This window comes from Pollicipes pollicipes, unplaced genomic scaffold (genome assembly GCF_011947565.3).
Source record: "Pollicipes pollicipes isolate AB1234 unplaced genomic scaffold, Ppol_2.1 Scaffold_4002;HRSCAF=4701_pilon_pilon_pilon, whole genome shotgun sequence".
Taxonomy (NCBI): domain Eukaryota; kingdom Metazoa; phylum Arthropoda; class Thecostraca; order Pollicipedomorpha; family Pollicipedidae; genus Pollicipes; species Pollicipes pollicipes.
Window position 1 is genome coordinate 6,692,251 of NW_023596420.1, and position 9,153 is coordinate 6,701,403.

A 9,153-nucleotide genomic window follows, 5' to 3' on the forward strand; every position below is an offset into this window, starting at 1 on the left:
AGAGCAGATTCGATCGCAGCATGATCGGTTTCGGAACACACACTCCGTTCTTTGTGTGGTCACGTACTAGCGTTTTCATTATGCGTTAACATTGCTACCAAGCTCCTTGTTTGCGGATCGCAAACGCGCGATCTGCACGCAGGCCATTTTTGTCTAGCCCGCGTTTGCGCTCATCTGCAATCCAGTAGATTGCCATAACACACCCAGCGCGCGCTTGGGCTATGCGCCGTCCCCACATCCGCCCCGATGTATCTCGGGCGCCGCCCCCCGTGGCGCGGCCTCGGTGCAGGCGCACCCGACCGTCGGTGCAGCTGTACCGTATTCGCCAGCACGGACCGCTATCGACCCGGCTCGGTGCAGGCGAACCGGCCACCGGCGGCGCCCCAGGCGATGCCGGTCAGCTGACGGCGGCGGCGCCGGCCGTGCAGTGACGACCGTGCGCGCCAGGCGAGAACAGCGGCGGCGGCGGCGGCGGCAGCGGCGGCGGCGACAGGTAACAAGGCCCGGCTCGGCGCGGCGCACCGCTCTCTCGAGGCTTTGTTTGTCGGCCCGGAGGTGTGTGTTTGCAAAGTTCGCGGCGCGGTCGCGGCCCCGTTTTTCATGGCGTCGCTGTCACCTGTCCCTCTCAGTCGGCGCAGTTCGTCGTGACATTGTTCACCCCGTCACTTTGACGCAAGAGTCGCTGTAGATAACGGACCCATTCCCGGGAATCCCCTCCAAGCTTTATTATCCAGGGGGCGCTGTGTTTGGACTGACAGCGGTGTTTGGGCGGCCGGCGCAGCGTGGCCTGCAGCGGCGCAGGTCGCTGGCTTCGCCGGCAGGCCCCCGTGCAAACGCTGACACTGCCGTGGGCGGCTGGTGACCGTGACAGCTGACACACGCGCTCTTTGTTCGCCCGATGTGTCTGAAGCCTGGTGGTGGTCCGTGGTGGCTTCGCGCCACCTGAACGACACCGCTGGGTCTTTCGACCTGCCCACCGAAGCCTGCTCTCCGTCCCACGTCAGACCGTGTTCGGCGCGCAGAGCGAGTGGTGGTTCCGGGAAAGCGTGCAGCGTACGTCGACGTGAAGTGCCGAGCTTGGCTGGTTTCCCTGTCACATGCTGGCCTTTGGTTTCCCTGTCACACTGGCGATGACCATGGCCAGTCACGGTACTTAGTGCTCTTGTGGGGTGGCCTGGGCTCTAAATGATTTTATATTTTAACAATAAGCCCGTGGCGGGATTCCTTCCGTATGGGAGGAATGCTGGCCCACGTGGCGTTTTGGAAGAACATGCCTGTGGCCATTATTGGAACTTTGTGCTGGTAACTTTGGCCGTAATCCTTCCAGAATTTGGGTCAGTACAGCCCACCTTCGAATGGTTTGGCCCAGGGGCAACGCACCACTGATCGCTGTACCAGCATAAAGCCCGGCACCCTCTAGATGAACCTTATAGTCGCGCGCTGTTATATATCCAGCATTTTCTTCAAAGACAGTCCTTGTGTTGGTAGGAGAGACTGCTTAAACTTTAAGTCATACATAGGATATACACATGTCCAGCTGGTCCACACGCCCTAAAGCCCAATCCAACTGGACGCAGTGCTGGACCTCGGGCCGCGCCGCTGCCACAGCCCCGTCCGCTAGGCCTGCGCGACCGCTGTCTCCGGGCCGAATGACGTCAGCCGCTACCGCCGGCGTCAAGCGAGAATCGCCGGAAATCGCGAGTGCAGACCTCCGTCAGGACAGCGTGGGTGGCTGTGCGATACAGCGGCGACTCCAGCTCACGTCCAACGCACGTCCTCCTCGTACTGACCCACGGCGGCGGCGGGGGAGGGGGAGGGGGCACGACGTCATGTGTCAGCGCTTTGTCGGCCGCGCGTGACGAGCGCCGGTGAAGGCATCTGAGCACGGCCCGCGACCGGCCGCCGGCCGCCCAGCTGTGCCGTCAGCTGCGCCGGCTGGAACAAAGGGCCCGGCTGGAGGCTGCTCGGTGCAAGCGCACCGTATGCGGGCACGGGATCGGGAAACCCCACCTGCTCGGCTCGCGCCGGACATCCCGAGCTTCACAGGACGTGGCTTGGGGCAACACCAGCCTTGACGAGCAAGATCGCAATGCGTCCGTGTGAGCGTACGCTGCTGTAGTTCTTGTTTTCTTTGTGAGGCGTGCGCCTGGAAGTTCGTGAGCTCATTCCGCTGACGGTGCGTCCTCGCTCCAGAGCGGGCGCTCGGGCAGACGCCGGACGAAGCCATGGACTGCACCAAGTGCGTCAAGAAGGTGAGTCACCGTCGGCGGACAGTTTCCCCGGTCGTAACGGGGAGCGCGTGAGGTGCGGATCACGCGCAGAGGCGACTCGCAGGGGCGGCGCCAGGGATTCTGGGTTGGGGGCAGGATTTCTCAGCAGGCGTCCTAGACAAAATGGGGCCTCCGCGTACGGGAGCCTCACGCGCAGTGTCGCATTCCACGGGGAGAGGTACCGAAGGTATGTGCCCCGTATCAAACTGCTAGTGTATTTAAAAGTCAACATTATGATTAATGTTATGTAAGTATTAATAAAAGTCAACATATTATAATTAGCCATCAAAGGGTCTCACCAAATGACAACAGGACTTCTCCTTCCGGAAAAGGGCCTCCCGAGCCAGAAAATGGGCCTCCTTGACACGAAGTTAGTCTTCATTATCTATAACATTGGCTAACGTATTCACAAAGGTAACCATATGGCTCAGAATACGGGTCTGCTGATGTAACAAAGGGTCTTCTGGGCCTGCCTTAATACTCCCAATCTCAGTTATGAGGGACCTCCGTATCTGAATTTGGACATTCTACGGGGAGCTGCAATGGGTCTAATTTGGGAAAATGGCCTCCCAAAAATTTGGAGGGAAAAACATGGCCCTTCTCTCTCTGACCCCCCCCCCCCCCTGCTTTGCCACCCCTGGCGACATGATGCGTTTTGTTCGGGCGAGCCGAAGCGGTGAGATATCACATGAAGCAGGCAGAGGCGTTATAAGTTCCACACCACACATGGTACAGCGCCCCTGATGTTGTATTGCTACATTCAATGTTTGAGTACTCTGGCTCTGCTGTGATTAGTGCAGTGGGTATAATGCGCCTGCATACTGCGACGTCCCCATGCATGAATGCGGGATCCAGGGTCGCGCCCGCCATGAGGGAAAATGGATGCCTATCACATGAGGGTAGCTGGAAAGAACAAATCCAAAACACTGCTGAAGAGGTCAAACCGGACCGGTTTCCTCAACGATGGCCATGACTGCGGTGCAAAACAGCTGGTGATCGTGACCAAGGTCACGATGATCATGCACTCGATAGCCGCTGCTGGTCGCCCGCTGGCCCCCCAACAGGCAGCGTTCAGCAGCGGAGCCCTTCTAACGGGACATGACATCTCGCCTCAGGTGAAACACCAGCGTGACCTGCGGGTTAAGATGGTCACTTCGCCTAAGAAGACGAGTCACATGGTCCGGTTCACCGAGGGCTCCGAGGCGGAGGAGCTCACCCAGCCCGGCCGGTGAGTGATGCGGAGTAGCTCACGCAGCCGGGCCGGTAAGGGATACGGAGGAGCTCACCCAGTTCGGCCGGTGAGTGGTATGGAGGAGCTCACCCAGCCCGGCCGGTGAGTGATGCGGAGGAGCTCACCCAGTTCGGCCGGTGAGTGGTACGGCGGATCACCCAGCCCGGCCGGTAAGTGATGCGGAGGAGCTCACCCAGTTCGGCCGGTGAGTGGTACGGCGTAATCACCCAGCCCGGCCGATGAGTGCTACCGCGTGTTTATGAGCACGCGCGTGTAGCATATGCTCAGGTCAGCGCTGAGGACTGGTGTTTGTTTAGGGGGGGGGGGGGGGGGTTACAAAGTTATGGCCGCAGCCATAGTGATAGCTTGCATTAGTTGCATAACCATAGGCTTACCGTTGACTTCCAACATTTTTAGAGGGTAGGTTTTGTCCATCTCTCAGCATGGGCAAAATGAGCTGTCCAGATGACCGTAAAGTTGTCCCATGCAGACATCTGCCTGTAATGGACAGACCCACGGGCGGGCAAGTTAGCGGTCGGGCAGATCTACGATCGAACAAGGTCGCAGTCGGGCAGACTCACAGGTGGACAAACCAACAGACGGACAAACCCACACCCTGCCCAGCTGAAAGCCAGGCGCACCTGTAGGACAAACTCACAGTCGGCCAGTCCTCGACAGACGATCAGGATAGCGGTAGGGAAAACCCATAGGTGGAAGTGCGAACAGTCTTGCAGGCCTACAGTCGGATGTTCACAGACGGGCGAACCTACAGTCAGACCAGCTGACAGACGGACCTCGGCCAGGTAAACTAACAGGAGACCAAAACTACAGTGGGACAAACAATCAAAGGGCGGTGAAGACTAGCAGTCAGACAAAAAAAAAATAGTCGAGCGGCCCTCTGGTCAGAGAAACTACCGCTCATCCTGGCATATAGTCGGAAAAACAGCCGAGCAAAACAAGAGCAGGATATGCCTACGGTCGAACACACCGACCGTCGGGCAGCCCGCAGGCTGCAAGCTTGTCTTGTTTGCAGTTGGACAAGCCAACAGTTGGGTAAGCCTCTAGTTGGACAATCTGACAGTCAAGTATACGTGCTGCACTACGAAAAGGTAACAGTCATGTGGACACACAGTTCGACGAAATGGTAAACGGACAGATCTACATCAGGGGCAAAGCAACGGTCCGGCAGATCTGACCTCGGACGAACCATAAATCGGGCAAACCTACTGTTGGTCGAAATAACAGTCCCCCAAACAAAGAGTTGGGAAATCCTGCAGCCAGGCAGAACTACAGATGGATAACCAACAGTCAGAAAACCTATCCAACGGCAGAGCAGACATTTGGTGGGCAAGCGAACGGTCGGGAGAGCCTGTTGTAGGGTAAACCCACAGTCTGTTGAACTTGCAGTTGAGCAGACCTACAGTTGGGAGACCCTGCTGTTGGGTGAACCCACAGTCTGCTAAACCTGCAATGGAGCAGACATGCAGTCGGGAGAGCCTGTTGTTGGGTAAACCCACAGTCTGCTAAACCTGCAGTGGAACAGACCTACAGTCGGCAGAGCCTGTTGTTGGGTAAACCCACAGTCCGCTAAACCTGCGGTGGAGCAGACCTCCAGTCGGGCAGACCTGCATCTGAACGAGCCAACGCTCGGGTTCGCCGGCTGTTACTCTGTTGCGAGTGTTTCAAGTCGGCTCACGATATTCTCGCCAGATTGTGCGCACAGTGAAAATCCGCCGGATTTGCAGGAAGTCTCCGTTGTTACCCGCAGCGTTTGTGCGTGACCACTTTTACAAATTCGGGTCAGCTCTAAGGCGTCGTTTTCCGGTGCTTGCTTCGCACAGGAAACTAATCAAGCTTAGAGTGTTCGCGCCGACCGTGTCCAATCACCAGGCTACCCCTAGCCCAAAACGGTTTCCAAGAACTCCGTGGTAAAGACATCACTCACGTCATGGAACATTGCGGGTTGGGGCAGTCACATCCGTCTTCTCTCCGATGACCCATGAAACGCCAGCCGAGACCAGACACACTGCCCCACTGATGCATTGCCGACCCGGTCCAGACGTCTGATAGACTCCAGCAAAGCGGCGCTCGGGCTGAGCGGTGGCTCCCAGCGCACGCGTCCCTGCTAAGGCTTGCTCCCGAGCAGCCGATGACCTGACGCTGGCCAAGCAGCGCGGCGCAGGTCATGTCTCGCAGACCCAACGTTGGCCTTGGCTCCACGCGCCGTATCGGCCCAGCTGTGGTTTCCTGCAGCTGCGTTTTAAACCGCTAGAGCCAGGGCTGGCGAGAGCCTAGCGTTGTGGCACTTTGTAAATGTCAAGTCCACGTGGCCTTTCAAAATTTGAGCCCCGTCCATCACCAGCAGACGGCTCTAGGAATGGCTTTGTGGCAGGCGGCAGGATGGATTACGATCTGTTCGGGATGAATAAGTCGTCGACAGTTCTTTAGCTAAACCCAGCCTATGTTTTACTGAAGCGAGTTATGACATGGTCTTTCGCATCAAGGTTGATCGCGTTTAGGTAGTGCGAACTGCCGATTGTGGATTCAGGAGTAATAGTGAGAGGCGTTTAGGCACTCGGCTGTCCCAATAAGCTATACCACTCGACGAACGCAAACAAGATAGTCTCACAAGTACAGGTTTTAGAAAGCTTCCGATTATCAAATGCATGCAAGTGACGTATCATATACACGAGCAGAAAAATCGTTGGAGAGGCGACGCAGGACCGTTATGTTGAGGTGAGAAGGCTGCAGCGAACATTTATTCTTAATTCATTCGTTGAGAAATATGGCCACGGCCTTGTCCTTTTTGACTGGACGTAGTATGATATCTGATATGATAGCAGGGTAGCATGATATGATACGGTAGCATGATATCTAGTATGATATCTGAAACACACCCAAGGATGATACGTCGGAGGTGTATATACGCATGAATAAGGCGATGCTAGACAGTTTAGGATGGAGGAATGCGAATGGTTCAATGCCACGTTATGGCTAGTGTTGTGTCTGCTTACGACTACCTCCTCGTCACTACAGCATGGTTTTGCATAAAACTGAAAATGTAATGGGAGTATGGTAAATGCCGGCCGGTAACGACCGGTATGGTAAAAAGAGATATCCGTACATTCTTTCCGGTGTCTGACTCGGGCACACTGCCTCAAAACATTTTCACCAAATAACAGGATATGTGTAACCATGGCTCTTATTTAGCATATTCATCTACAGGCGCTGGCAAAAGTAACTGACCGCTGCGTTCTTTAAGTCATTCCGCTTGTACAAACAAGATTACTTGTCGTCGTAGTTTTGTTAGCATCAGAATGAAATAGTTGGTAATAATAATAACAATAATATAATAAATATTAGCCAACATCGCCATGATATGCAATAATAAAAGTCTGATAACTTTTGTGTTTATCCCGTTTCTAAGCATGCATTAGTCCGTGCCGACGTTTCGAACCCATTTCATAATTGTTTTTTTATATTTATGTCATGCCTATTTGTGACTGCGCCTAGTACATGTCGCTATCCCTGTCAAAAATAAGCAGAATAAACTGAGGGGTCTCGATCAACGTAAAATTGACCCTCTGACAGCACATCCCTACATCGCTCACTGACACAAGAATAGCTCATGTGTCTCGCGCAACCTTCTGTATGGGCGTTTGATCCATTTGCTATGCAGCTTGACCCTCACTGACACAAGAATAGCTCATGTGTCTCGCGCAACCTTCTGTATGGGCGTTTGATCCATTTGCTATGCAGCTTGACCCTCACTGACTCAAGAATAGCTCATGTGTCTCGCGCAACCTTCTGTATGGGCGTTTGATCCATTTGCTATGCAGCTTGACCCTCACTGACACAAGAATAGCTCATGTGTCTCGCGCAACCTTCTGTATGGGCGTTTGATCCATTTGCTATGCAGCTTGTTTAAATCCGCTACTCACAGCATCTGCACACTGCAACATCCTTTTTCATCTCACTTGTTTGATTGATCTCAGGTGTGCCATTGACAGTTGTTTTTACAACTCTCGTCGGTCAAATTGAGTTTACTTCTCAGCCGTCGTCTCGAGCTTTCGAACGATAAAATTGGCCCAGTGGATTCACGTATCTCAGGCTACCAAGTTTCCCCCTCCCAGAAGGAAATTCGTGATACGAAAAAAGTGTCGAACACGTTTCAGGCATTGCCATAGAGCAAATCGCGGAAATAAGCGCCACGGCCGATTCATACTTAACTAGCATAACCCATCTCTAACTAGGCCGAAATTTGCACTGGCTGTGCCTAGAAGCGTGATCAGCTTTAGCTGCCACATGGCGTATTGTTGGCCCGATTTGGCTGCGACTCGATTTGCAAAGCTAGCTGACCTGCTCCATTTGCAAATAATGGAGCACCGTCACGAAAGTTTTACATATGCAAATATGCGCCGCTGGTTTTACTGCCGTTGACAAGCCCAACATACACGAAATATCCCGCATTATCACCTGACACCATGATGTAAATGTCTAACGTCCCAAAACTTGGAAACATGTCAACTGAACGCTTTGGCCCTATGTAAAAACTATTACGTGTCGAATGTATGTTATGACCCTGTGTTAAAGCCATGGCATCGAAAGATGTATGTAGCAGCTCGAAACAACTTCGCCCTGTTCACTCTGCACCCGTAAACGGCCGGTTACGACGTTTTACGACGACGTCGTGAACCGAGATTTGGACCATTCACTGAGCGTGTTTTTGGGCGGGCGCGAAAAAATATTGAGCCTTTTTGTTTAAGCCCGTCGTTGTCTTTGACAACACTAGCAATTTTTGCGCCTTCATCACAGCGGCTCTCCAAAAAAATTGGAGTTGTCCCGATAATCCTTCATCGCTCTACTTATATCAAACATCCGGTTGTTGCTACGTCTGTGCCTTTTGCTTCTGTCCACCTCACCGTCAAATACTGCTGTGATATCCCCACATGCTGGTCTACCAGCCCTCAAGACGCGCCGTTTTGAAGCCAAAACTTCGCTCCAATACTGCAGCGTAAAAGGCACGAGCTAACAGAGACAAAATTTTACATAAATCCTCAGACGGCGCATATTTTTCGTGCTACCACCAACGAATTCGGTGTGCCAAACTCCTTCAAATGCTTCCTTTCCCTTGTGCGTTTTTTTTTTACAGAATAACAGTCATTTTTAATGTACGAATGCTCGGGCCTCTGCAGCAATGTGTTATATTCAAACCACCCAAGGCATCGTCTCTTGCCTCATGGCATCACGGCGCCAGGCCGTTGGGGGCGGGGGGGGGGGGTCTGTCGGCGCGTTCCGCGACAGCTGGGCGGCCGGCGTGGTCTGCGGCGAGCGGTGGCGCCCGTTCACCGCAGCGGCGCCGTGCCTTTCCCCTCCCCTCACTCCGCTGTCGCATCTGTCGCGTTTGGAGCGGCGCCGACCCGGCTGGGGCGTCAGCGGGCGTGGCACCCGGCCAACTGGACCGACCCGCCTCCCCGCTGAGGGGGGTGGGGGTGGGGGTGGGGGGGTGCCGCTCACGGACGCTTGGCCCATGCCACTGGGGGCTGCCGTCCACTATTGCTGGGCTGAATGCAGTTGTTCATTGGTGCTGGGGTGAACGGGCTGGTGGTTGACCACTGCAGCTTAACCGCCTTGACCGCTTGACCGTAGCAG

The 9,153-nt window shown here is 54.4% G+C and overlaps 1 long non-coding RNA gene across 1 annotated transcript; it reads left to right on the forward strand.

The window, feature by feature from the left end:
- The first annotated feature begins 445 nt into the window (after positions 1–445).
- On the forward strand, positions 446–3,578 carry LOC119093853 (uncharacterized). Its single transcript, XR_005093688.1, has 3 exons — positions 446–493; positions 2,194–2,252; positions 3,386–3,578. It is a non-coding gene; the product is annotated as an uncharacterized LOC119093853 (long non-coding RNA).
- Positions 3,579–9,153: the final 5,575 nt, after the last annotated feature.